Source organism: Rhipicephalus microplus, chromosome 10 (genome assembly GCF_043290135.1).
Source record: "Rhipicephalus microplus isolate Deutch F79 chromosome 10, USDA_Rmic, whole genome shotgun sequence".
Taxonomy (NCBI): Eukaryota; Metazoa; Arthropoda; class Arachnida; order Ixodida; family Ixodidae; genus Rhipicephalus; species Rhipicephalus microplus.
Genome location: NC_134709.1, coordinates 100,840,645 through 100,867,455, shown reverse-complemented (window position 1 = coordinate 100,867,455; position 26,811 = coordinate 100,840,645). Strand labels below are relative to the sequence as shown.

General features: G+C 45.2%; 1 protein-coding gene and 1 non-coding gene across 2 annotated transcripts in view; both read left to right on the top strand.

The window, feature by feature from the left end:
- LOC142774831 (GTP-binding protein Di-Ras2-like) overlaps positions 1-26,811 on the top strand; it is a 176,581-nt gene that overhangs the window by 32,676 nt on the left and 117,094 nt on the right. The window lies entirely within an intron of this gene.
- TRNAT-CGU (transfer RNA threonine (anticodon CGU)) lies at positions 15,246-15,318 on the top strand. Its single transcript has one exon. It is a non-coding gene; the product is annotated as a tRNA-Thr (tRNA).

Genomic DNA, 26,811 nt, shown 5'->3' with positions numbered 1-26,811 from the left:
CGGACTTGGGCTCACTAAACGTTTTTTTTCTTTTTTGTTTTTTTTTTCTTTTTGTAAGCGCAACTGGACTAACCCTGACTCTAACTCACTAAAATATTGCTCGCCAGAACTTACTCAGACTCTACTCACGGCTCAATCTGAATATGAGTGAGTTCGAATGAGTCGACTCATGAGTTTCCCGACCGATTACTGTAAGAGTAACGCGACTGCCGCTTCGTTTATACTACATAACCACCTGGTGCCGCTCCGCGGAAGCTCTCCATGGAGAACCCTGCAGTGGGGAATCGCTTTTGGAGTGAAAATTCAACTAGCCATAGATTTCGGCGGTGGTGGTGGCTTGGTTCGCGGAAAAAAAATCACACCATCTCTCCGAAGGGGACCATGGGGTGATGCAGAGGATGCGGAGCATTGCGATTGTGCAGCGCGAGCAGACGGTTTTAATTGCGAAGCATTTCTTAGCGAACTTCGGTGACATTGAGCGTATTTTTCTATCTAGCCGCCAATGACTTTTAGCCCTCCTGGCCACTTCGATAATGGTATCGATACCAAACTTGGTATTGGATAACGTGACTGTATGAAGAACATATTTGACAAGTCATAACAAGAAAATCATGACATGTATGTCATGAATGTCATGATTTACATTTCATTGGTCCTGCAGCTCTTGCGGAGGTTTCTTCACATGACATGTTGCAAAACTGGTATGGTATGACATGATTGCGTGACGAACACAAGCGACAGACCCTAACAAGAAAATCATGACATGCGTGACATGTAGCTACATGACTACATGCCACACTCATGATGCGCTTGCGGCTGTTTCGCTAGCGTCACATATACCAAATTTGGCATTAGAGTATGTGAATGGATGACGAAGGTATGTGACTGGTGCAAACATGATAATCATGGGATGCGTGTTATGTAAAAACATGACTACAAGCCACGCTCATCATTTGTCGCTGCCGTTTCGCTAACTTCGCTTCTACCAAACTTGGTATTATGGTTCGTGAATGGATGGCGTATGTATGATACTGGTGCAAACACAATAAACATGCACACACCACCTGCGGTTTCATCATCATTCACTCCGTGGATATGCTGTAATGTTTTTTTTTTTACTGACTTATGTCATCAGGCCGCATTTTTATTAAAGTATGCGGTTTGATGTCCTTTGCGCGAAAACATTCAGGAAGGACAAAAATTTATTGCGCCGTGCCGTCTCATTCATTATAAAACACAGAAAAAAGTAATAGATAAGAAATAATGAAAACCACGAAACGCTAAGCACTTGCGTTCATGAAACGTTAAAAATACCGACGGCCGTGCGGCGTACCTACTAGGACTATTGTAAATATTTGTGAAAGGTTTTAAATTTCTTACCCTACATCATCATCATCATCATCATCATCATCAGCCTGACTACGTCCACTGCAGGACAAAGGCCTCTGCCATGTTCCGCCAGTTAACCCGGTCCTGTGCTTGCTGCTGCCAATTTATACCCGCACGCTTCTTAATCTCATCTGCCCACCTAACCTTCTGTCTCCCCCTAACCCGCTTCCCTTCTCTGGGAATTCAGTTTGTTACCCTTAATTGTCAGCGGTTATCCTGTCTACGCGCTACATGCCCAGCCCATGTCCATTTCTTCTTCTTTATTTCAACTGTGATATCCTTAACCCCCGTTTGTCCCCTAAGGCACTCTGCTCTCTTCTTGTCTCTTCAGGTTACACCTGCCATTTTTCTTTCCATTGCTCGCTGCGTCGTACTCAATTTAAGCTGAACCCTCTTTGTAAGTCTCCAGGTTTCTGCTCTCTATACAGCACCCTACAGCACAGGCTTAAATAACCACCCTAAACATCATACTGTCTGGACTTCAACAGAATGGCATTTCTCGGAATTCCACAGTAACCACGGGCACATTTACACGGATGGCTCGACTATACGCCGTCTAACTGGAACAGTGGGTAACTCGGCGTCTTGAGACTTCACATGCGACAAGGTTTACCACGGCAGAACTCGATGCTCTGCGTAGTGCACTGGCACTCATCAATTCTGGAGAAAGACCCAATAAATTGGCCGTGTTTTCTGACTCAAAGCCAGCGTTAAAGGGCCTGCGGTCAGTTCTCCGAAGCGGATGCCACAACCAGTTGACCTATCAAACTGTGAAACTTCACCGCTTCTTAATACAGAAAGGCCACGACATCGTCTTTCAATGGTTACCTGGGCATTGTGGTGTAAACGGAAATGATTCTGCAGATCATGCTGCTCGCACGTCACATGAAGAAACAGCGTTCCGATTCCACTTTCAAGAGCGGACGCGGCGAGGCAGATTCGTCAACTGGCCCGCAGTCTCACACTGACTGAGTGGAACATACCAAGCATACGACCTACAAGACTGCACGAGCTTGACCCTTCACTACAGCTCCGGCCTCCACCCGGCCTACATCGACGTGCAGCTTCGCTTCTCTATCGCCTTTGCCTGGGAGTTGCTTTCACGAAAGCTAATACCACGTTAATTGGAATAACGGACAGCGCGGCATGCAATTTTCGCGGCACCGATGAAAATATCGAACACCTGCTGTGCCACTGTCCTCGATTTCCCTGCGGTGGACATGCGGTGGAGTTCTACACGCTGCAGTGAAATTATTGTCAGTCTCTCTTTTTTTCCTTCTCTTCACTCTTTCTCATCTTTCTTGTCCCCTTCCCTAATCACCCAGTGTTGGGTAGCGAACCGGATGTCTTTCTGGTTAAACTCTCTGCCTTCTCCCTTTTGTATGCTTCCTATGATATCCATGGTTTAAGTTGTTTCTTATTTGTTGTTTTTTTTCAGCATTATAGGTCAATAAGTGAGATGGTCATTACATATTCATCTTTTCTCATTGTTCGTCTGCAAAACAAATTAAGACTGGATCATTTGTGACAAATCTATAGCCCTTTGAAATACGTCACTGCTAAAATAATTACCTTATAAACCTATATGATACTGTTCGAAAGGAAGACTATTTTTATACAATGTTGGCAATTTGATGTCCCATTCCCATGTGGGGTCAACCGTTCTTGGGGTCCACCCACCGAACAGAAGCACGCCATTGGCACGTGAACAAAAGGTGAATTAGGTGCGTGGCAAGGCGCCTGGAACACTAGACTCAACGTAATAAATGCAACGACGGGATGATGAAACTTTCTAGAAAAACGTATGTACCAAGCGCTACTTCACAGAACGCTTTTCTGTTCTACCAAAAAAAATGTTAACAGCAAAAAAAATGGGTGGTCAAGCCCTTTTTTTCAATTAATAAGTCGGGTCTAGTGTGAATAATGTGCCTTCCTATGAGCCATTTGCGCGATATAGACGGCCGGCGAACTTCATTTTTTCTTGAACAGCGATCATCGGCGGCCCTCGCACATCATACATGCGAGGCGCGGGTCCATGTTGTCCATGTGCACTTTACACAGAGCCTCACGGCAACACCGACGGCGACGGCAAAGATGCCTCGAGAACGCCAACTTAATTTCTGACGTAAATGAAGAACTGACGCAATGGGCTCGAAAGCGTATGAACATTAGCAATAGTATTAATAATGACCGTGTGGTAATCACAACCAAACCACCGCCTGGCGGCCGTGTGCAGACGTGCTACCCCCAGTCCAGCAGCAAAACCTGGCTCTCCCAAAAGCAGGGACCGCTAAGTTTTTCTGCTCGACTAAAAACAAGATCCAGACGGCGCACGTGCTTTCGAAAGACGTGACCCACTAAAACTGTCGGGATTGGAAGTGCTGTGCTTTCACGCCAGAACCCGAATTCAGTCTGCTTACTTTTGTGGATCGCTGGGTGAGAGCCTCTGGAGCCTTAACTTGTGGTAGGTACCTTGCAAAAAGATAGTGACATTACGAGTACGTAGTAGTGCGGTTTATTAGAACCTATTTTATGGAATAGCTTCTTCCTCTGTGTTATTTATTCATGCTCGTGCTAGTCCAGATTGCCTCTAAGTGCGGTAAAAGTCTGGCATGCCGGTTGTGAGCTCAGTGTTGTTGAAGGTAAATCAAAATCACGGCATATTTATGAAGTAAATAATGATGAGTGGGCTAAGCAGTGGGATCGTCCGGTGTTACCATAAATCACCCATGAAATTGACCACTCACGCACGTAAATGAGTGCCAAGTGGTGCGCAGTTATGTACAATGTTTTTTGATCATTACTGGTATGTTGTGTTGAGTAGTGAATCTCGTTCCACTTTCGTTATTACTCCTTTGTGGTATCGGATCTAACATCAAGTTGGCAAGGACGAGGTCTGGGCACGTTCCTCTAATAGTCGTTGGTTGTTTCCAGTCGTACGAAATGCATCGTAGAGCAAATGCTGACGTCATCTATTGCGCAAGCCGGCCGTCACCCGCGATCGTCATTGTCATCATGATTAGTGTCATCGTCATGACGTATAATGGGCACCATGCATGTACTGGGCCGTAATGGCAGAGAGATAATGTGTGTCTGGAACGCGCTTGTTCTTCATTGTCATCAGCATAATCTTCGTCATCGGTGGCGGCTACGGCGCACAACCCCGACAGCCTCTACGGTAAAGGACTTCACCTGTAAAAGAAAACAAATGGGGGAAGGGAGTGGTTTTACCTGGACACATGTCCGGTTTGGGCACCCTACGCTGCAGGGGAAGTGAGAAAGGGAAGTCAGCAAAAGTTCAGGCAGCTACACTTGGCGGACACTGATGAAGAGGCGAAGCTGGTAGCTTACAACGAATCCTTCGCTTCGCGAATTATTTCAGCTGGTTTAATGAAGTGGGATACGAATAAAGTGTGGTTTGGGTGAAGTATGAATGAAGTTGTAATGAAGTGGGCGAGTGACGTGGAAGGAGTGGCGGGTGTAATGGTAGGCGGGTGCAATAGTGGGAGTGGTGGGAGGATTAGTAGCACTTATCCGTAGTGGTATTTAAACACTGGCTGTAGCACATACTCGTTTACGATGTACGACGACAGCGGACATAGATGGTTCTACTAACAACCGCTTAAGTTTTAAAAGATTACAGCGGGTGGTAGGAAAGAAGTAAATGATCAGTAAATGTTCTCGTACGTATGTGGCAAGGGCCTTCACTGAAGACAGTAGTCTCTAAATTACACGAAAGAGAGAGTAAAAAAAATTTTCTAGTGGAAAATACTGTTTCACAACTCCAGAATCACCACGCTAGCTGTGAGAAGATGCTTGGTAGGCGAGAAAACCCGCAAAGGCAAAACCTTCAAATGCCCGCACAAAACGCCATGACGACATAGATTTTAATGGCATCTACCGTGTCCATCTGTACGTTCTATCAGTAAAATGTAGTGCATTGGCCTCTGATTGGGCCATCGACTTAACGTACAAATTTTGGTGGCCTACGTAGCTCTTATCCGTAAAGATGCAGTGCATTGACCTCTGAGGGGGCCAGCTCATCATTGAGCCAATGTCTCTAGACTAGGCCATCGACTTAACGTACAAATTTTGGTGGCTTACGTAGCTCTTACCCGTAAACATGCAGTGCATTGGCCTCTGAGGGGGCCAGCTTATTGAGCCAATGTCACCAGACTTAGACAAGCGCGTTTGGAAATCCACTGACACCACACGCTCAGATTTAGACGCAAAATTTACAATTGAGACTTTGACCTTGTTTTTTTCCTCCGAACGTATGATCGTAAAACGGGTGACATTATAGTTCTCCCAATACACTTTATCGACCTAAACTGATACAGTGTTTCGTTTTAGTGTGCCTTTAAAAAAGCATACAAGGGCTATAGCCGCATTTTGAGCTGACGCGCAAGAAAGTGTACAATATGGAGGGGAACAACTATTGTTGTAAATCAGCAAGAAAACTGGCATTCGCCGACAGACCTTTTCGTTTCTGAGCAATGTCGTTGTTTTTGTTTAAAGATATAAAAAAAAATAAGTGGAGTTCATGCCACTTCCCACACAGCCGTGGCTGCCCCTCTCCATTTTACCAATCTTTCGCTTGTTACTGAACTTCTTGTTGATTAATTTGTAGCTTCTTAACGCAGGGAAAGGATTATATGATCATAGGGCAGATAAACGCAGTTGTTGTTTTTTCTGTCCACCACAGTGGTGCAACGGTTGCAACGGTGGTCGGCTGCCGACTCGAAGGCGCGGGTTCAATTCCAGTCTCGATGGTCGCATATTGATGGATGCGAAATTCTATACGCCCGTGTGTTGTGCAATGAAAGCGCACGTTAAAGAACACCAGGTGGTCGGAATTTCTGGAGCCCTGCACTATAATGTCCCTCATAATCAAAACGTGGTTTGCGCAATTTAAGCCCCAGGTATTTTATTAAAGATAGTACCCTATAACCCGTGAATAGACGTTATTAAGGCACGTTTCACGCGTTTTTTTTTTTCTCCTCACAAGCCATAATTCGGCTTTTCACTTCATGCTTCTCTGGCTCCCCGTCGAAGCCAATGCTAGGAGTTTCATCACTGAGATGTTAACGATAAGTATTGTGACTGCTATGGTCATTCAGCAGATTCCTCTAGTGTATATATAAAAAACTATATATGCCTGAGGCAGTACAACACCGCGTGAGGTGCAGAAAAAAAGTTCCAAGTTGATGTAGATCGCGGAGAGGGGAAGGGGTAGAGAGAGAGAGCGTACCGATACAGTACATACGTTACTAAGGAAAAAAAAATTGGCAACTTCACGCTAACGGCGCCAACCATAAAACGAAGCGTGGAGTTGGATGGTCTCCCTTGTCTCTTTTCACATTTCTTTTTCTCTTTATTTTTTTCCTTTCATTCTCTCTTTTATCTACTTTTTATATGAATTGATTTATATTTCCGTCGCTCTATCTCTTTCCTGCTGTTCTTTGCTTACCTTTCTTTGTTTTCCTTCGTTTATTTTTCTTTTTCTCTTGCCATAATTTTCTTCTATGTATTTTTTGTGTCTCTTTTTACATCTCTTATTCTTTCTTTCTATGCCTTTCTGTCTCTTTATGTGGTCATTCCTTTTATTTCCTTCTGTTTTTTATCCCCCCTGGAATCACTTTCTTTTTTTCTTTTTTTTTATTCTCCTTACCTTTTCATCCCTTTGTTTGTCACTCTTTTTCACGTGTAACCACTTCGCCGAGCAGAGTATTCCTTAAACGCTCACGTCTTCTGCACTCAGAACTGGGCCGGCCCAATTACGCAGGTGGACACTGCGCACACCACCTGCGGTTTTCTACGGACACCAAGTTTTTGACGGCCGGTATTAAGATCTCCGCTGTTAACAGAGCAGCCTTTCGCCTTTAAGTCATCCGACCAAGTGCATAGCGATAGCGTGTATTTTCTTTTTTTCGTTCTCCAGTTTTTCTGACTAGTAAGCGGATAGAGAGCACACTGAAACTGTTTCAAACTCATCACGTGGGTCAACCAGTCCTCAGTCAAATAGTTCTAAACTATACACTGCGAGAGGGAAAAAAAGTATGAACTCTATACTTCAAAGGGACAGAATTTGTAGCCCCAGAAGTAGTAGCAGTAAAAGGCTCGTCACCAAAACAGTTATCGAAACGTTGTAAATGGGTAACAAACAAAGACGATCCGCTTCGTAACATAGTGAACAGCATATGCACACGTATTTGGGGTGAACATTTTACACTCCCCCCGAAGATAATTTAAAAGCCACCACACAATCGAAAAGAGAAGCGTGGCGAATCGCATGGAGTTCTGTACATTATTTACTATAGAGGGAACTCTGGCGCTGCCATCGCTCAGCCACCGTGAGAATGATCTGTAGTACACAAATTTGCCGAATCTTCGCGCTTGCGACTTTGAACGCTCTTGTTGATTTGTTTATTGTAGACTTTTCACGTTTGTTTTGGGTCTAAGAATGGATTGTTTTGAACTTCATCGACCGATTTAAATTGGTTAGTCCTAAAAGGTTAGTATGGTGAAGTGGAACTTCTGCACGTTTGCTGAACTACGGCAAAGCGGCTGCGGTGCCCCACGGAGCCAAACAGAGCCGAAATAACGAAGTTTAGAGAAATCCGGTGCATTACCCATCATTTCCTTGCTGGCTGAAGCGCCACACGTTGCAGCAACCATGGACTCCGCATTCTAGTGCATTTAATAGAAAACTCCGTGGTGAATCGGGTAAGTTAGAACTCATCCATGATTGCAGCATACAGCCAATGAAAAGGTTCAATTGACAACTTGACGTGCACCACCTCTCCTTCGTTTTACTTTCCTCGGCGTCTCAAACCGTGCTCTCATGTTGTCGGCAACGTAAATGACGCTCAAGTCCGATGGGCAGGTACAGACGATTTCGTGTTTAGGACTATCCTTGTTATAGTTGCCGTCGCTCTAGTCTGTCAGCTAATAATTGTCACACGATCACTTCTGCATTCGCCAAGTATGACGCGAAGGGGACTGCCATTTTGGTCTTCCTTTTTATTTCTCTCGGTGCACGGACCTCCCCCCTCCGCTCACCTACGAATAAAGGAATTCTGCGCTAGACGTGATCTTGCCCTCTATCGCTACCCGTTTGACTGAGCGACGCTAGCACCACATAGGACGACGTCATTTCGTGACGTCATCTTAAGTGGCGTCGTGAGAACGTCACCGGTTTTGACGCTCTTCGGGCATCATTATGACGCCTTGCCGCGATGTCGTCGCGTGATTGTTTTTTGCATACCTCGCGTCGACGCCGTCGATGCCACCAGTGGTCCATTTGCACCTTTGACAAGGCCCCCTAGGCTTTCGCCTCAGTACTAAACTAATGAAAGAGATAAAAGTGGGCGTGCTTTTTCGTGGCAAGCTTTGATGCCGTACGTGTATATGCTTACAGTGCGGCAATGATTGTGTACAGTCAAACTACAAGCCACTCGTCACGTACTCTCTGGAGTCATCGTACTGTAGTCACAAGCCGTGCAAACAAACAGCGCGAGTCCACTCCACTGACACTCTGCTCTGGACAACCGAGGAAGCTGGTCAGCAACTCCGAAAATGCTCCAGCGACGGTCGTCGTAAAACAAGGTCGTTCGGAGCCCAAAGCCAGTCGTCGTAAAAGCGGGACAGCGTAGAGTGCGGGCAGCAGAGTTGACGGCTTTGTCGCACGCCAGCGTACAGCTGCGGCGGAACGTGTCAGAAGGTTGGTGCACGGAAGAGGGCGTCTTTCTCGTGCGGTTGTTTTTTATTTCGTGCCACCGTTTGAGTACATTGTTTCGCTGGCGTGAGAAGAGCGGCCGCTTGGCGCTGCGAGAAGGCGACGTCTGTGCGAGATTATAGCGGCGCCGCGTAGAACACAACTCACTCCGTGCAACCAATCGGCTTCTCGACGACCTTCTCCTGGGCTCGTTTCGCATGCGATCCATTTTAACGGGCACGCATCTGGTTTGCATATACGAAAATGGATCAGTGCGACATCGTCAAGGAGCTAGAGATAGTTGACAGACCACTCACATCGAGCCTTCTTTCTCTCTTTACTTTCTGCATATCTATTCATTGCATTTTTTTTTAGTTCGTGTCATCTTTCTTCGTCAGCTGTGTGACGTATAGCGTGGTGGTCGCCAAATGTACTTTTGCATCCGCAGATACGTTAAAGAACAGTGGCAGTGGAGATTTCGTACTCTGTAAGCCACGCAGACGCCAAGACGCTACTGCTTTACGATAAACCTCGGAAGGAAAGGCTACAATTACGTTGGCCGCGTGTCTGTACCGCCAGCTTTTCTGTGAACGCGATCGGTAGGACGATAGTTATAGCGCGAGAACAAAACGACGACACAGAGACAAGAAGGACACGTCGTCGTTTTGTTCTCGCGCTATAACTATCGTCATGCCATATACCAACTGGCCCAAGCTGTCACGCGATCGGTAGCTTGCGATGCCATACAGGCCTTTGGTAATATATGAAAAACCTTTCGCAAATATCAGGTGCACCCCGGCCTTGCAGAACAAAATGAATATAACTTTCTTTATTTCGCGTTGCTTACAGCTACGGATATCAATGCCAACTACAATCCATGTCACTATAACCACTTAGCACTGGAAAAGCTTCGAGGTTAGAGCACTCCGCAATCTTTCACAGCCCAACATGGAACGAGATATTGAGTACTTTAGTCTTGGCACAAAAAAAACAAAAAATGGTCTTTTTCTTTTCTCTTTCCTCGCTTTCTCTCTCTTACCGTTATACTTCCTCTTCCCGTTCCTCCAGCGTAAGGTAGCAAACCGGGAATGTGCCTGGTTAACCTTCCTGCCTTCTCTCTTGTTGTCGCTTCGCCGCGGTGGTCTAGTGGCTAAGGTATTCAACTGCTGACCCGCAGGTCTTGGGATCGAATCCCGGCTGCGGTGGATGCATTCCCGATGGAGGCGGAAATGTTGTAGGCCCGTGTCCTTAGATTTGGGTGCACGTTAAGAAACCCCAGGTGGTCAAAATTCTCGGAACCCTCCACTATGGCGTCTCTCATAATCATATGGTGGTTTTGGGGCGTTAAACCCCACATATTAATCAATCAATCTCTGTTGTTGTCCTTGCCCCCCACCCCTTAGTGTTGGCACGGTTCAGACATTGGAGCTTAATGAAGCACTTGTTTGGCGCTTCTATCGCACGTGCTACGTCGCATCGATAGCTGATTGTTTTCTTCGTATTTACATCCTATGTGTTGTATCGGTAACCACCGGCATATGTGGTTACAAGTCTACATGGCAGCACCCAGGCAGACGCGACCTCACCTACTTCAATCGAAACTTGCGCTTGTTACTTGCTTACTGCGCTGACAACAACAAATTAATGTCGAAATAAGCCATCGCTCTGTGTCATCCCACGCTGAGGAATAATGTCCCAGGCACTTTTTATCGTTATTAGCGTGATCACGTTCTTTTTAGCGATCACGGCGGTTAAGGCTAACGCCCCAGGTGATTTTATACTGCATGGTCCTTCAAAGCAGCGCAATATAGTTAAAAACAGGCACATTGTTCTCGAAGCGTGAGTACGCAGATCTAAGCCTAAACAAGCGTCAGTTTCAAATTTACAGATCTCAAAGAGCGCAATGGCGGCTTCATAAGTTCGATGCGAAAAGCGGGCACAAGCTTAAGCGGGTGCAAGCATGTTATTTTTTTTTTTTGCGACACTGACGTTTGTTCATTTAATTCAACGCGTGCGGTGTAGACGCCAGAGGGACGCTTAGCAAACAATGCAATGCGGATAGAGAAATCCTGAGGTATTTTCACTCTTTCTATTGGCTAAGAGGCCCAGAAAGCTTCAAAGTGCAGAAGGGAACGTCTGAGATGGAGTATGAGGTCGAGTTAAGACCCCTTTACAGCAACGTTGATGTCGCCTTTTCAGGTCAACCACCCCGCCTTCCGAAACTCATTTATCTCTCTTCCTTGAAGATAATTTCAGAATGGGATCACCGACGCCCAAGTTTGTAAACTTCAATTTAATCCATGCCAACTTGGGGTCATTTTTGCGAAGCACTTTCTCTCGGTTCCTGGTACGAAAACAAACAATTGTTACGATGGAAGGGGAAGTAACGACGTGGAAGGCCTGCTCTGACCCTGCTGCTGAGTCCCATTCTCAAGTATATTCGTTCCAGTCTGGATGATGCAGATACCTACTTTATGGCCCACTTCTGAAGCCTGTAACGTATATCAAACTTGCCTTGGTCTCTAAAGTTTAGCGCATTTTTCATCCCAGTGGTTTCATTACTTCCGTAATTAGGGCAACATGGTCCCGTATGTGTTCACCTAGGCCAATTCGATGGTGAAATCCATCTTCTTCTTCTCTTACTTCTCAATTGATTCTGTTATTCATGATGAAACAAGTGACAAAATGCATGAAGATTTACAAAGGACACAGGAAAGAGCGATAACTAGCAAATGAAAATTTTTATTTCGGGTTGAACACTGTTATACCTGCGTAACACGCATGCACCTCACTACCCCTATCCACCCCTATCATCACAAGCAGTGGGAATCAATGAAAGACCGCTACGATAAGCAATGGTATGCAGCAGGTAAACACGTGTTACCCCCCCCCCCTCCGGAACAAAAAACAAGAGGAAAAGAAAAACACCGAGTCATGTTACGTTCAAAAAGTCAAATTCCGAATCTGTTGGCAAAGCAGACGCCTGGATGGCGCCCTTATCCTCTTCTTTCCTAATTCGAAATGCTTCCATTGTTTCTTTTGTCGTTCGCTTCTTGTGCTTCTGGGTTATTTTCTTCTCACAAAGTTTTGGCTGGCAAGCGCACTACTTGCAGTGCGCTTGCTATCGTAATAATCACCCCCTCCCTCCCCCCGATTTTAAAGCCTTGTGCTCCCAACAAGCTTTTGCACTACCTCCGAAATCGCCTCACCTTTCATCAAGCAATGATATAATATGACGACATCGTGACGTGGTGTCATAGTGCCGTCATGTTGACGACACAGAATGAAGCCACCACACTATGATTATTTTTTGCACCACCTACACTCACGGCGACGGTCGCTTTTTGAGTTCGATGAAGCATCCGTGCCTTTCGCCCTGAAGGTATTTCTTCGTATCACGGTCGCTTCAATAGCCGGCGTCGGAATCGGTGAGTAGCTCGATGTTAGTCTTCGCGGCGAGCCTAGTTCAGCTTACAGGAAGAGCCTGCTAATCGGCATTGATTGATGTGTGGGGTTTAACGTCCCAAAACCACCATATGATTATGAGAGACGCCGTAGTGGAGGGCTAACGTGTACCCAAATCTGAGTACACGGGCCTACACCATTTCCGCCTCCATCGGAAATGCAGCCACCGCAGCCGGGATTTGATCCCGCAACCTGCGGGTCAGCAGCCGAGTATTTTAGCCACTAGACCACCATGGCGGGGCTGCTAATTGGCAGCATCCTCGTTTGTGGCCACTGAAGAGAGTGCCGTTAAATGTCTCCATAAAAATCCAAACACACGTACGCTTTACAACGTTTCAGTGCGGGGCGTGTAGACTCGGTGCCATGCCGTCTGCGTTGCTACGGAGGACGAGGGCGCGCAGTTTCATTAAGCCGCGCGCCCACCCTCTCTCTCTCTACAGAGAGAGGTTGTGGTGCTGAGTCTACACGCCACGCGCCGACGCGTCGTAAAACGCGCACGTGTGGTTAGGGCTTAAGGCTTCTACGCGTCACTGGCGCGTGCGAAAGCAAGTCGGCTGTGTAGTCACTATGTTGTTGCTCGCCAAAGCTCACCGACCCGTAAGTCGCTGTACATGACGCCACAAACAGCTCCTCTTGAAGAAAACTCGCAACTATATGTGCAGTATTTCTTCTGCTTTGCAAAGGGCAGTTAAAAAAACAATACATTGAAGTGTCATGAATACTGGAAAACAGTTATTATAAAATGGGTTAATGTATTAGGAACGTGATCACTACCGTAACAGCCATGTAACTACAACATAGCGTGTTAAAAATGCTGCAATGGGTCTTCCACGAAGCTTTACCTTCTCGAGGCGCTATATTTTTACTTCACGGCGCACATGTAGCGAGGCAGTGGAGGACGGACAGTGACGCTTATTTGCAACAGCCCGAGGGGGAAAATAGAGGCACCTAGGTTCATTGTGAATGGTTCATCCCCCCGTGCATCCCCCCTTTCATCCCCTCCTTCGTGCGTACGCCTATGCCATCATAATTCCCAGGGAGCTGCTGTATATATGCGTGCCTTTACCCCCCTCACTAAAGTGGTTTGCCGAGGCATTTGCGTCGGCCTTTGTACTTCGGTGTGATATTTTGAGTAAGGAGGTTTTCCTCTCTTCGTCAAAAAGGTGTAATATACTCTTCCCTTTTCTGGAGTGCTTTAATGTGATAACGTTAACGGACTCATAATATAACTTTTTTTAGCGCGCACAAAAAACAGGAGAAGAAACAGACAGACGAGCGCTATCGGTTAGCGTTCGTCTGTCTCTTTCTTCTCCTGTTTTATTTTTGTGCGCGCTAGAAACGTTATATCATCGATGCATACCACCTCGCCCAGCTATCTGTTTTACTGCAATAAGTTAACGGACTTGTTTCGCAGATATTCTACGGTCATCGTCATTGGCTGTGAGGAGAATAAACTTTGTCCGCCAATGAAAAATCAAAATAGATGCCAATAATATAATGAAAATTATCTGTTCGAGTGAGAAAATTATAGCTTAAAAGTGCTTCAAAGAACCAAAATTTATCCCGTATCTGCATGTTTCACTGCAAATGTCGTCGAAAGATGACATTTGCAGTGAAACATGCAAACAAAAAGAGTGAACTAAACGTTTATTTGATGCTCTGCGCGTGAAAATCGGTGAATAGTATTCTGGATGCGCTGCGTTAGAGTGCCTCGATGCGTGAAGCGGAGACAAACGAGCGCATCGAGGCACGTGAGCCCTGAATGCTATCTGGCAGTTATCTTCGAAAATGAATGATGGCGTGCGCGCCTGTCTCGGAGGCGATAAGGTGTAGAGCGCAAGGCGAGGGGTAGGTGCCACCACCGTGTCATCTTATAGGAAAGCGTTGCGAACACTTGCCTTTTTGTGCATACTGTTGCATTGTCAGCGCAGCCTGATAAACGCTATGTTCTTTAGAATTACTTATGTATGCCTTCTCTAGTAGGAAGAAACAAACCACAGAATATTGACGTGTTATTATTGTGCCTCAGATATGTGCAATAATTGTTCTTTTAATGACAATCGCACAGGTATGAATGCTGAAACGTGAGCATTATTGGTGGTCCCTGCGGATAAGGTTGAATTTTGGCTGCATCAGTTATTGTATCGACGGACAGACAGACATACCGACAGACAGACACAACATTTTTGCGTCGAAGTACCCCAAGAATGACTACTCTCTATAAATGTTATATAGTAGGAGGAGTTTTTAAGCCACACCTGCTGCAAAGCACAAAGGCATATCTAATCATCATAATCAGCAAAGGCATCTACTACTAAGTGAGCAGCTTACGTTCGCGTGTGGCCTTACGCACTCGTAGTAGGCCCTTCACTGATTCGCAGAAGAGTCGTGCCGTATAGTTTCAAGTTTATTCATTATTATTGCACCTAAAGAAACGGTTACATGATACATACAGAATCAGGAGGCGCCAAAGTACGAGACTGTCAGGGGGACCCCTTATAATTCGTGTCGTACATAGAAGCTAACGGCAGCAAAAAGAGCGAACAAATTGAAAACGAACAAAAATCGAACGATCTATACCAATGTATATATATATATATATATATATATATATATATATATATATACTTCTAAATTCACAGATAAACCCAAAAAAGTGGATGGAGGGAGGGCCGCTGTGATAGCTCAGTGGTTAGAGCATCGAACGCGTAATTCGAAGGTCGTAGGTTCGATTCCTGCTCACAGTTGGTAATTTTTTCATCCACTTTTCTTTCTTCTTATTTACATTCCATTGATTTTAATAACTTCCCCTGTACATTCCTTGGCATTACTGTCTGTTATATCTCATTAATATTGTGTTAAAAAACACGGAAAAACGAGCCCTTAGGAATACACTTCTTTCCCTTATATATATATATATATATATATATATATATATATATATATATATATATATGTGTGTGTGTGTATGTGTGTGTGTGTGTGTGTAAACAGTAGCAAAATACAAAGCTTTAAAATACCAAGACAAAAGTGTGAAGTGATGCTGAAAATAAATTTATTACGGATGAACAAGAGGTTCCTTCAACAATATGTTTTTTATGTTGTGTTTAAAAGGTTGCAGTGTCCGAGATGATTTAGTATGAAAAGGTATGCGATTCCAAAGATGAATGCCATACAAGCGATGAATGCCATACAACTCTTGAATTTGTAGAATGCACAGCTGTGTATAGATGGGTTCAGAATGGGAACAGAATGGACTAAATGTCATTAGTTTCATCGCCTTGTGTTGAAGGCGCTGAAGCGGTTGGAGATGATTGGCGCATGTGCTACCCCAGGATGATAGGCAATATGATAAATGGCTGTTATTATAGGCATGATAAAGCGAGATAAGAATATGAGATTTAAAAAATGAACGTGTTTTAATAATAATGCAGATACCAAAAGAAACCTTTTTGATGAGCGAGTTGTGAATATTATATTTAAGGTGTTTATTCAGAGTAATACCCAGAAATTTAACATTATCAGATACCGGTATATCATTATTATTCAATGAGACAAGTATGAAAGAAGTAATCACTGTGTGGGGGCTATGTAAAAGTTGTTCTAGCAGGATTAATTCGCAGTTGTTTATTTATACACGATGAGTGAACGTTTTTAAGATCTATAGTAAATATGTCTTGAAGTGCGGCGACTGATTTATGTGGTGAATAAATGGTCGTGTCATCAGCATACAGCGAACAGTTAGAAGATGTAGGCGTATTGGGTAAGTCAATAATGAATTGGAGGAACAACAAAGGTCCTAATATAGAGCTTTCAAGAACGCTGCAGTTAATTTATTTGCTTGATGAAAATTGGCCAATAATATAGACTATTTGAGGCCTGTCAGACAAGTAACTGCGAAGTAAGTTTATTGGTGGACCAATGATACCAAAATACTGCAGCTTATCGAGAAAAATGGAATGTACTAGTGTGTCAAATGATTTTGTTAGGTCAATGAATATGGCTGCTACGACAAATCCTTCATCCATAAATTGTTTAATGCTGTTCGTGAAATTAATTAAGGACAGTTTCTCGAGTATCCATTCCCAAAACCAAACTGGCGTGGGGAGAGAAGATGAATTTTTTTAGATAGTTCATCAAACGAGTGCACAGAAGCTTTTCAATTACTTTAGTAAAAAATGGCAAAATACAAATGGGGCGGTAGTTGTCAAGGTTATCACGAGCACCTTTTTGAACACAGTACTGACTTTACCACGTTTCAACAACTCGGAAAATTTACGTCTTTTGAAGATTTTGTTAACCATATCTGCCACGACCATTGATATATCCACAGCAACCAGTTTCATTCTAGAAGGGTGGATAAAATGCAGCCCTGGTCCCGTAACTGTTAGGGAAGAAATACATTAAACACTTTATCTGATGAAACAGGGTGAAGGAAGAACGACCGCGAGCTACGTGGAAGATGGGGTGAAACACTAGAAGAAGTATTTTGGCATGTGGAAAAATAATCACTGAAAGTGTTAGGTATATCAGCCTCGTTAGTGTATTCCCTATCATTTTAAATTATTTTTAATACCCGTATCTGACCCTGTGATATTAAGGAATTCTTAAAAAATTCTGCAACTGTACTTGCAATAGGCATTTTTGGATAAATGTAAGTGGTCGATGTTACGCATATAGCGGCTCGTTTTCGGTGCTAGGCTAGCATTTGAGAAGGCGAGGTGCACAGGGCCCGCTTACGTATCAAGTTCCACTCTTGAAGGCGAAGCTCAATCGTCTTTTTTCGTTGAAGCATTTACATCAGCCCAGTAATGGCGGCACCCACGGGGCCTTCCTTGAAAAGATTGTCGTGTCTCGTACACGACGTCAAACGTAATGACGTCTGCTGGGCTGAAAAGGCCACTGTTCTGGTCCTGTCATTTGGTGTCGTCTGCTGATACCAGTAATACACATCGTGTGATGTAACACATTGTGGTACGGCAGCCCTCGCGACCGAAAGCTCAAATTACATACAGCAGGCATGGCTATTTAGACGGCGATATCGGGCTATAGTGTCCGGACACTGTCCAACAGACTGCGAAATCGTCTCGTCAAGCCATTAACTGCGTTTAGCCGGAAGCGTCGGTGATAGGGGGTCCTTGCGCAAACCGTCTGCGCAGAAGAGAGAAATGTTCTGCAGACGACACGTTCGGGATGTCGTCTGCAAAAACGTGTCGTCTGCACTGTTTCCTATGTTGAGCGCTCGGCATTGCCTAGCGATTGCTACACGCTGCGTATCTGCTCCTTTTTCATACCTCATTCATTTTCTTTGATGATTTCCCTTGTCATACTTACACTTATAAAAATGGTTGCAATAGCCACAATCAAGGACACAAGGAAACACTGAAAGACGTGAAGTACGTTTGCGGAACAGACCTAGCGAGAGAAATAGCTGTCGTGGAGGACTATGGACATGTGTACTGCTTAGCCGACAATAATTTCGACATAATGCACGCGAACACTTGAAACAAAGAAATGTAGGAAAATGTGTTGAAGTGACTAATATATTCAAAAAAGTAATATTTCGCTAGTACATTGTACTTTGTCTGTAGGAGAGATCACAAAACTAACAACGAGGCTTGCCCAATGGTCACCAAGCCGCCCTCTTTTGTGAGAAGGGGGATTCTTTTTATGCCAGCATTTTTTTTAATTCCTTCCTTTATAGTTTCGTCCTCAGCTGTGTGTACAGTCCCCTGATATTTATTCTGTGGTTCCAAATGACCATTGGTTACCTGTCCGTCTTATCACGTTCAGTCGAGGACTTATCCCAACGCGCTGCTTCTAAAAAAATTCACGTTAGAATCGTGCCAGATTCTACCTCTTAATATTGGACCGTACTCCAAGAAGTAGTGCCGATAATCTACTCACCTAAGACCATCATTACTATCATTTAAGTTTTAACAGTTGAGCTGCCACACTCGCGGACAACTTTCCTTGGCAACGAAAGGAAGGCCATGGAACCCAAGTGGGCGTGGGCCACCGTTGAAGGGCATAGACCCAAAGTGGCGTCTGTGTTTTCTCCATGAGAATCAGAAAAAAATCAACATTACTTCATTTTCTACGGGATACTGTTTATAAATAGGTAGCACGCACCGACGAGGTATTCTTTTTTGTTTAACATTGTGCAATGTCATTTGGCGTCCTTGCACAATCGCAAACGTCACATTTTATGCGAAGCTCACAGTCTAAATGGCGTCTTCGATTTCACATAAGCGCTCGTCGCCATCTTGCTATTCTGACTACTCACTGAAGGAGCTTGTGATGAATGCTACTCCCAAATTGCTATCTAAGCTGACAAAGCAAATGGCACGCGCAAATATTATTCGAACACGGTCGTCATTCGAAACACCAGCTTTTGTTTATTGCTCAGGTGTAGTTGACCACAAATGGCGCCCCGTAAAACTGCTCGTCTCGAAACAGACGCAGTGACAGGTCGCCACCTCAAAACGCATTGAAATGTGTATCGGCGTGCTATTGCGCTGCAGCGAGTCGAAAGTGAGTGCGAAATTAGCGCCAGGCAAGAACGCACGCAATGTGCTTCGGATCGAATGAGGCAGATGTTTTGGAGCGAGCTAAGCGTCCGAATCGCGTGGCCACTCGCCGGCCACACATTCTGGGCACGGCAACTGGCGCGCATAAATAAGTGAGCATGCACAACTCACTTCAAGCGCCGGGCGCACTCAGCAAAGCGCTGGCACTCAGCTACGTACCTGCCTATCGATTTGTGTGTACGAGTACCGGCTCCAGCGTTCGCAAAGCTGTCACGTCAGCCCGGGAGAACAGATTTCTCGCCGGAAGAAATGACGCGCCTTAGTAAAAGGCCTGAAATGCGCGCGGTGTTTCACCAGCACCGAACATCGCGTCCGATCGGCGAACGCCCGTCGCATGCTAGCCTTCGGCGCGTCTTTCACGATACATCGAAGATATACTGCGTCTATACCGCGTATGTTGGAGAATGTGCGCGGCACCGACATGAAGACGAAGACACTGATATGTCGGAGGTCAGTGGACGAAGAAGATGGGTATTGAGGGAGGGGGGAAGGGGGTAAAGGCTGGACGACGTTGAACTGAGATCAGGGTGGATAAAAGAAAAACCAGTCAATCAATCAATCAATTTGCGTGTTCGAATAAAAAGTGAAAGGAGAGGCTTCGCCGCAGGCATGGCGGCTTGTCCCTTTCTCTACAGCGTCGTCGCACCTGGAGCTTTAGTACACTATAGTCCCGCCACTGCTTACGCTTCCTGTTAGTCATCGTTTCCGAACAATGCACTAGAGGAACATTTGCCGCTAATATCTACGGTAGCTACAACTCGTGGTGCTTCAGCCATCATAGGGATGCTGGGCAGTGCGTGGATTTGTCTAAACTTCGTTCTTCCGGCTCTGGTTGGCTCGGTGTGACCTAGTACCACTTTATTGCAAGACAAAATTTCAGCAAACGTGCAGCATTTCCACTTCACCGCCTTCAACGCTCACCAATTCAAATAGGCTGTAGAAGTGCACAACGATCCATTTGTTTTTTTTTTAAGCCAAAATGCTACACTAAACAAAGCCACAAGTTCGTTGGGAGCAGAGCTTTACGATCAGCCAAATCTATGTACTGCCCATCATTCCAATGGTGACTGATCGATGACAGTGTCAATGTTTCCTCCGGACAGTGCTTTAGGGAAGTGGAGTGATGCAGCGAAATGGGCCAGTTGGTTCATGTTGGCTTTTGCGATGCACTTACGGTACAGACAAATCACAAATAACAAAAGTCCCAGTGTCGCACTCGTTCTGGTAACGTTGTGTCGTGTGATCGTTGCAATCTGCCGCTACCGTAAGCGCATCGCTAAAGCCGATACTGTTAGCATACATCTTCGCCCCTGTCCTGAATTGCCTCGTCTAACACCTCCCCTGCTTGTTTGCTTTTTTTCAGTGCCAGTGCAAATACTTGAATCCCAATTGAAACCGTAGGTCCGCCATAGTTCAGGGAGATATCGTGGCCACATACAGTGTGCGACTGCTCGTGTCACACGTGCGTCTGAGCATGCGACGTCCACGCACTCGCTGAGTCACGCCGATCCTCTCAATTGTCACGCGTCTATGAGAGCTGTTTTAGGAGCGAAGCTCCTTAAACCGTGGGTCGTGCGTCCACGATGTATGTAGTAGTAGTAGTAGTAGTATTAGTTGTTGTAGGTAGCAACCTCTCATTTAGTCCTTAGAATATGCGTGGAATGGCGGTACTTTTAAATGATAAATATATGATGAAAAGATGCGAGATGGTGGTACTCGGAGTGCTCATCAGATGGACGGACGGACGGGCAGACACACGGTTGGACGGACGGGTGCATGGATGGTTGCACGAACGTATGCCGCACGTACGGACGCACGGATGGACGGGTGGGCGTATGCATGGATGGTCGCACCGACGGGTGCACGGACGGACGGAAGCAAGAAAGAACGGATGGGCGGAAGCGCGGAGGGACTTACGGACGCTTCGCCCCACTCATCATCATTCACTACGTAGATATGCTGTGATATTTTTATTCATATTGCCCTTTGCTTGCTTAAGAGCTTTCTAGTAGACTCTGAGTGTAGGCAGTGCAGGCATTGTCAAAACCTAACAGTTCTTTGTTTAAAGGATTAAACGTGAACGTGGTTCGAGGTCCGAAATACTTTTTGACGTTTAGGTTACAAGTGCAGCAGTTCTAATGTGTAGCAAAGCTCGCCGTTTCAACGGGATCAAGAACGGAGGCCTTACAGCGTGACTCAAGCTATGTGTGCACTGTTAGTTTTGCACCATGAACATCCGTCATTTTTTTTACCATGAACAGCTAAGCGCTAAAATTAAGCGCACGGGACGGCTTTATGCTCTCCCATAGAAGAGTACCAAGTACTCCAAATCGTTAACAACTTTTTCTAAACACCCGTAGTAGAGTACCTAGTACTCAAAATCGTTAACATTTTCTAAACCCCATTGTATCATGATATCGCATTGAGTTCTTGTTTACATGTATTCCAACATTGTCATGTATATTAGAGCAAATGTCTTCACTGCAACGTAGTGATGTTGGTCATGATACATAGATGTGCCGAAGTATATGTGCCCTGTTACTGGAATGTTATGAAGCCTTTGTGTTCTGTATGTACTGTAAATAATTTTTTTTTCTAAACAGGCTGCTTTATTAGAATCGGCTCCTCTTTCGTTTGAGATACGGGCCTACGGCATGGCTTTATGCTCTCCCATAGTAGAGTACCTAGTACTCTAAATCGTTAACCACTTTTTCTAAACACACAAAAATGACGCTTTGTGGAATATTTGACTTTCGGTGGGACGGATTTTCGCTCTCCCATAGTAGAGTACACAGAGCCCTAAAGCGTTTAACACTTGTTCTAAACACACACACAGAAATGGCTTACTGCTCCCCATAGTTGAGTACCAAGTACTCAAAATTGGTTAACATTTTAAATGCGAAGTATTTCTTAGCGAACTTCGGCGACTTTGAGCGTATCTATCTATCTATCTATCTATCTATCTATCTATCTATCTATCTATCTATCTATCTATCTATCTACCTGTCTGTCTGTCTGTCTGTCTGTCTGTCTGTCTGTCTGTCTGTCTGTCTGTCTGTCTGTCTGTCTGTCTGTCTGTCTGTCCGTCTAGCCGCCTACGACATTTAGCTCTCTTGACCGTTTCGATAATGGTATCGGTACCAAACTTGGCATAGCTTAACATGACTGTATGAAGAACATATTTGGCTAGTCATAACATGAAAATTATGACATGTGTGTCATGAATGTCATGATATACATTTCATGGTCCTGGAACTTTTGCGGTGGTTTCGTTCACACGACATGTTGCAAAACTGGTATGGTATGGCATGATTGCATGGCGAACACATGCGACAAACCTTTACATAAAAATCATGATATGCATGATATGCGTGTCATGTAACAACATGACTACATGCCACGCTCATGATGCGCTCGAGGCTGTTTCGCTAGCGTCTCATATACCAAATTTGGTATTACAGTAGGTCAATGGATGACGAAGGTATGTGGCTGGTGCATACATGATAATCATGAGATGCGTGTCATGTAACAACATGAATACATGCCACGCTCATGGTGCGCTGGTAGCCGTTTCGCTAGCTTCACTTATACCAAATTTGGTATTACGGGACGTGAATGGATGACGAAGGTATGATATTGGTGCAAACATAATAAACATGAAATGCGTGTCATGTAACAACATGACTACATGTTACGCTCGCGGCCATTTCGCTAGCTTCACAAGTACTACACTTGTTATCACGTGACGCAAACTGGTGACATAGGTAAATGACACATCCAAACATGATAATCACGACTTGCGTGTCATGTAACAAGATGACTATATGTCACACTGATGATGCGCTTGCACCCGCTTCGCTAGCTTCACATATGCTAAATTTGATATTACGTGACGTTAATGAATGACGAAGGTATGTGTCACTGGTGCAAACATGATAATAATGAGATGCGTGTCATGTGAGAAGATAACTACATGCTGCAGTCAAGGTGCCAATACATTTCGACGTGACGCGGTGCGCGCACTTGCCGGCGTTCATTTTCTCGGGTCACACAGGCGTTGCCACGTCAGACACCGGTCCTGCCATATACTCGCAGGCGCGCGCCGCGCTGCGCTGCTTTGACGCATGCGTGTTTCAACGTGTCCTGCATCCCTCCTCCACGAAAAGAGGTAGACGCAGTGTTGTCTGGGTAACGCATCGGTACGAAATGCAGCATGTCGCATTTCGCGCTGGTTGCCGTCGGGCCGGGCCGACGGACGCTAGTCGCGCCTGGCGTCGGATGGTAGAGTGCTTGCGTTCTGCTAACGTGGCGTCACTGTGCCCAGCGTCCGAGCACGTCAACGCTACATTGGAGTATGTTGGGCCCTTCATGATGTGCTCGCGGCCATTTTGCTAGCTCCACATATACCAAATTTGGTGTTACGTGATGTTAATGGATAACGAAAAATATGACTGGTGCAAACATGATAATCCTGACACGCGTGTCATGTAAGAACATGACAACTTACCACGCTCATTGCGGGCTCGCGGCCGTTTCGCTGTCTCCACATATACTAAATTTGGTATCACGTGACGTGAATAGATGACGAAGGTAAACGACACATCCAAACATGATAATCATAACACAGAAGTCATGTACGGTATCATTTACCTCGACCTCGTAGCGTTGTGCTGATCTTAAAGTGGCATATATCAAGATTTCTGGTTCGTGCTTCGCATATCATCAATTCCCACTGTACGAAGATCTGCCATTTTTTTTTTGCAAAACATTTCTTAGCGAACTTCGGCAATATTGAGCGTATATATCTATCTATGTATCTATCTATCTATCTATCTATCTATCTAGCCGCTTACGTTTGGGTGATCTCGTGGTCACCCCTTTAACTTGGCGTGAACCAAAATTAACACGGAAGGGTAAGATGGTTTGACGAATATGATGCGCTGGTCAAGACATCAATATGTCGCAATCTCGTGGCGTACGTCGTCAAACACTTACCGCAAGACAAGTGGCACAAAGCCACGGGTGGGTATGACGCGTGCCCACGGCCAGCATCCTCGCTAGCATAAGCGCTTCATATCAGCTTCTGGTATTGCAATTTGCGCACGTTCTATTTGGCATCGTTGCGCAAGTACAAACAACTGATTATATAAACATCTGCAACTCTTCAACATATGTCTTTGCGTGCAACATTTGTACATATATTTAGCGTCATTTCATGGCGTGTCGCTCAATAAAAAAATTGCAACCCGGTCACCTTCCCTCCGCATGCTTCGCATAACGTTGACAGCCAGGTACGTGGGATCTGCCGAGTTTGTTCTAAACAAACAAACGTGTCCTTTTGTGAAATGTTATTCTTGAGCACGAGAGCAAACTGTCCTCACAGGTGGATGCAAAAACATCACCTTACACTTTGAATGACCCCGTTGTTTGTGCATTTAGCCTTACTGTTTACATATGTTTATTCATCTCGAAGTTCATGAATGTCCCGTCCTAGTTGTACAATTTTTGCATTGTACATCACTGCATATGCAAACAAGCTATTTTCGCTGTACATAGCAGCTTGCACTGTACATGCGTATGACCTTCATTGTCTATCTATGTTTAAATAAGCTATGTAAGCTGTATATAAAATCCTCTTAAACCAGGCTTACACATCTGGTTCACACTGCGACAGCTTTATGCTCTCCCATAGTAAAGTACTAAGTGCTCTAAATCGCTCAACATTATTTTTATACTTCCTTCGTTTTGTGGCTCGAATAACCACCCCACAAAGCTCGTGGGGCACCATCTTAAAAGCCAGTGCACTGTACTAGACACGCCAGTTAGCCTAAGTTACGACAAATTTCAGTTAGCATTTCTATTTTTAATCAGGAAAATGGGGGTCCCGACTTGCTTAGCGCGAAATGTTATCCTTAGTTCGGGTTCTGAAGCAAGCCACGTGACACTCTGTTTCACGATTAAGGATATAAACCTTAACCGAGCTTTGTCGTAACTCAGGTTAGCGTGCCCAAGTAACAAGGGTATTATAGAGCCAGCGTCACATCCAAAAGAGTGATAGAGAGCGTCGATGCCAATGTTTCACGAAATTCTGCATTCTAGACGCCTCATTCATTAGGGATAGAATACGTCGCCGCATGGTTAGCAGCACAAGTGAACAAAAATAATATATTTGACAGTCGTGAAGCGCCACCTTTTGAACACTCTCCTCCGGGGATGGTTAAGATATCTACAGATATTTCTTTGATTTTTTTAAGCTCACCGTGAATACACATAAGTGTGATTGCTGAATGTTTTATTTTGGCTGTTGTGCTACATTTCGACTTTTATTCTAAGCCGTATATTGTATGGGCTGTGGATTTGTCATGCTTGAAAATTTTGGACGCTATATGATCTACGTTCGGCACGTTTTAGAGCTAAGAAAAATGACCGCAGTTTCCCGAGAGGGAACATTGGTTAGCATGCGGAGCATATATATTGAACTGCGATAAATTTGGTTTGTAATTTGCGACATGCATGTGTGTTATGAGTGAACACGAGTGAACATGAATGAACGTACACGCACGTATGCTGCGAAAGACGATGTTGATTGATGAGACGCTTTGGGTATTTTGAGCAAGATGGCTTTATGGTCCGTAGAGTTACGGGTGAGTGGGTCTGGTCGCAACGGTCGAAAGTCGAAATTCGCAAAGACGTGGTCGATGCACGTCCCGCGAACCATGGTCGGATGATGTTTGCCGTCGAGCGTTGCTCGTTTCAGTGAGTGCCGCGACTCCATGTAGTCGACCACCCAATCGCCCTTGATAACGTCGACGTTGAAGTCGCCAACTATCACTAAGGGCTGTCGTTGCGGTCGTTGTTTCAGGTATTCTTCCACGGCTTCATCGACCTACCTCTCCACGGCGGCACGCGATAGGTTGGGCGCGAGGTACATCGTCATGACGTCGACTCCGCAGACGCTAGCGACGCAGCGACGAAGGGCGGTGCGTCCCGACACTCGGTTATTTATAGCGAGCGCCGGCCCCGGCCTGAGCATGCGCGCGATAGCATACAGCTGGCGCACGTAAAACTAAAGGTCGCGCGGCGCGCGGAGGGGAGAAGCGAGCGCAGCGCGCGCTGTGTTGAGAGGAGGAAGGGATGCACAGATGGCTGGCGGAGGAGGAGGGGAGGCTGCTGACGGCGACGGCGCATGACTAGCCCCTAGTATAACATGCTCCGCATGTAAAAGTATACGGTGCCATATCAATGTGCCCCTCACATCACTAATCAGAAAAAGAAAGCGAGTGCGAAGGCTAGCCGACGGTCGTACGATGGTTGCCTGGTCGTACGTGGGTTGATCGCGGAGAGAGCAAAACCTTACTGGGAGGGGGAGGGGGAGGACTTCAGGTGGTATATTTTGGTCTTAGAGGACAAGCAAGAACATGCCCATAGCCTTCCAGCTATCTGGGGAAAGTGCTAAGGGATCGTGTGATTGTTCTTTGTTTTTTTTTGGTAATACGTATTCGAGCCTTCAACAATATGCCCGACTCCCCTCGGTGCATCCATTGTGCTTTTTTTTCAGTAAATTGAACTATACAGAACACAATTCTTTTCTTCTCGTATCTGTTTTCATCGTCCCAGTACTTAGTGCTATTTTATGATTAGTCTAATAGC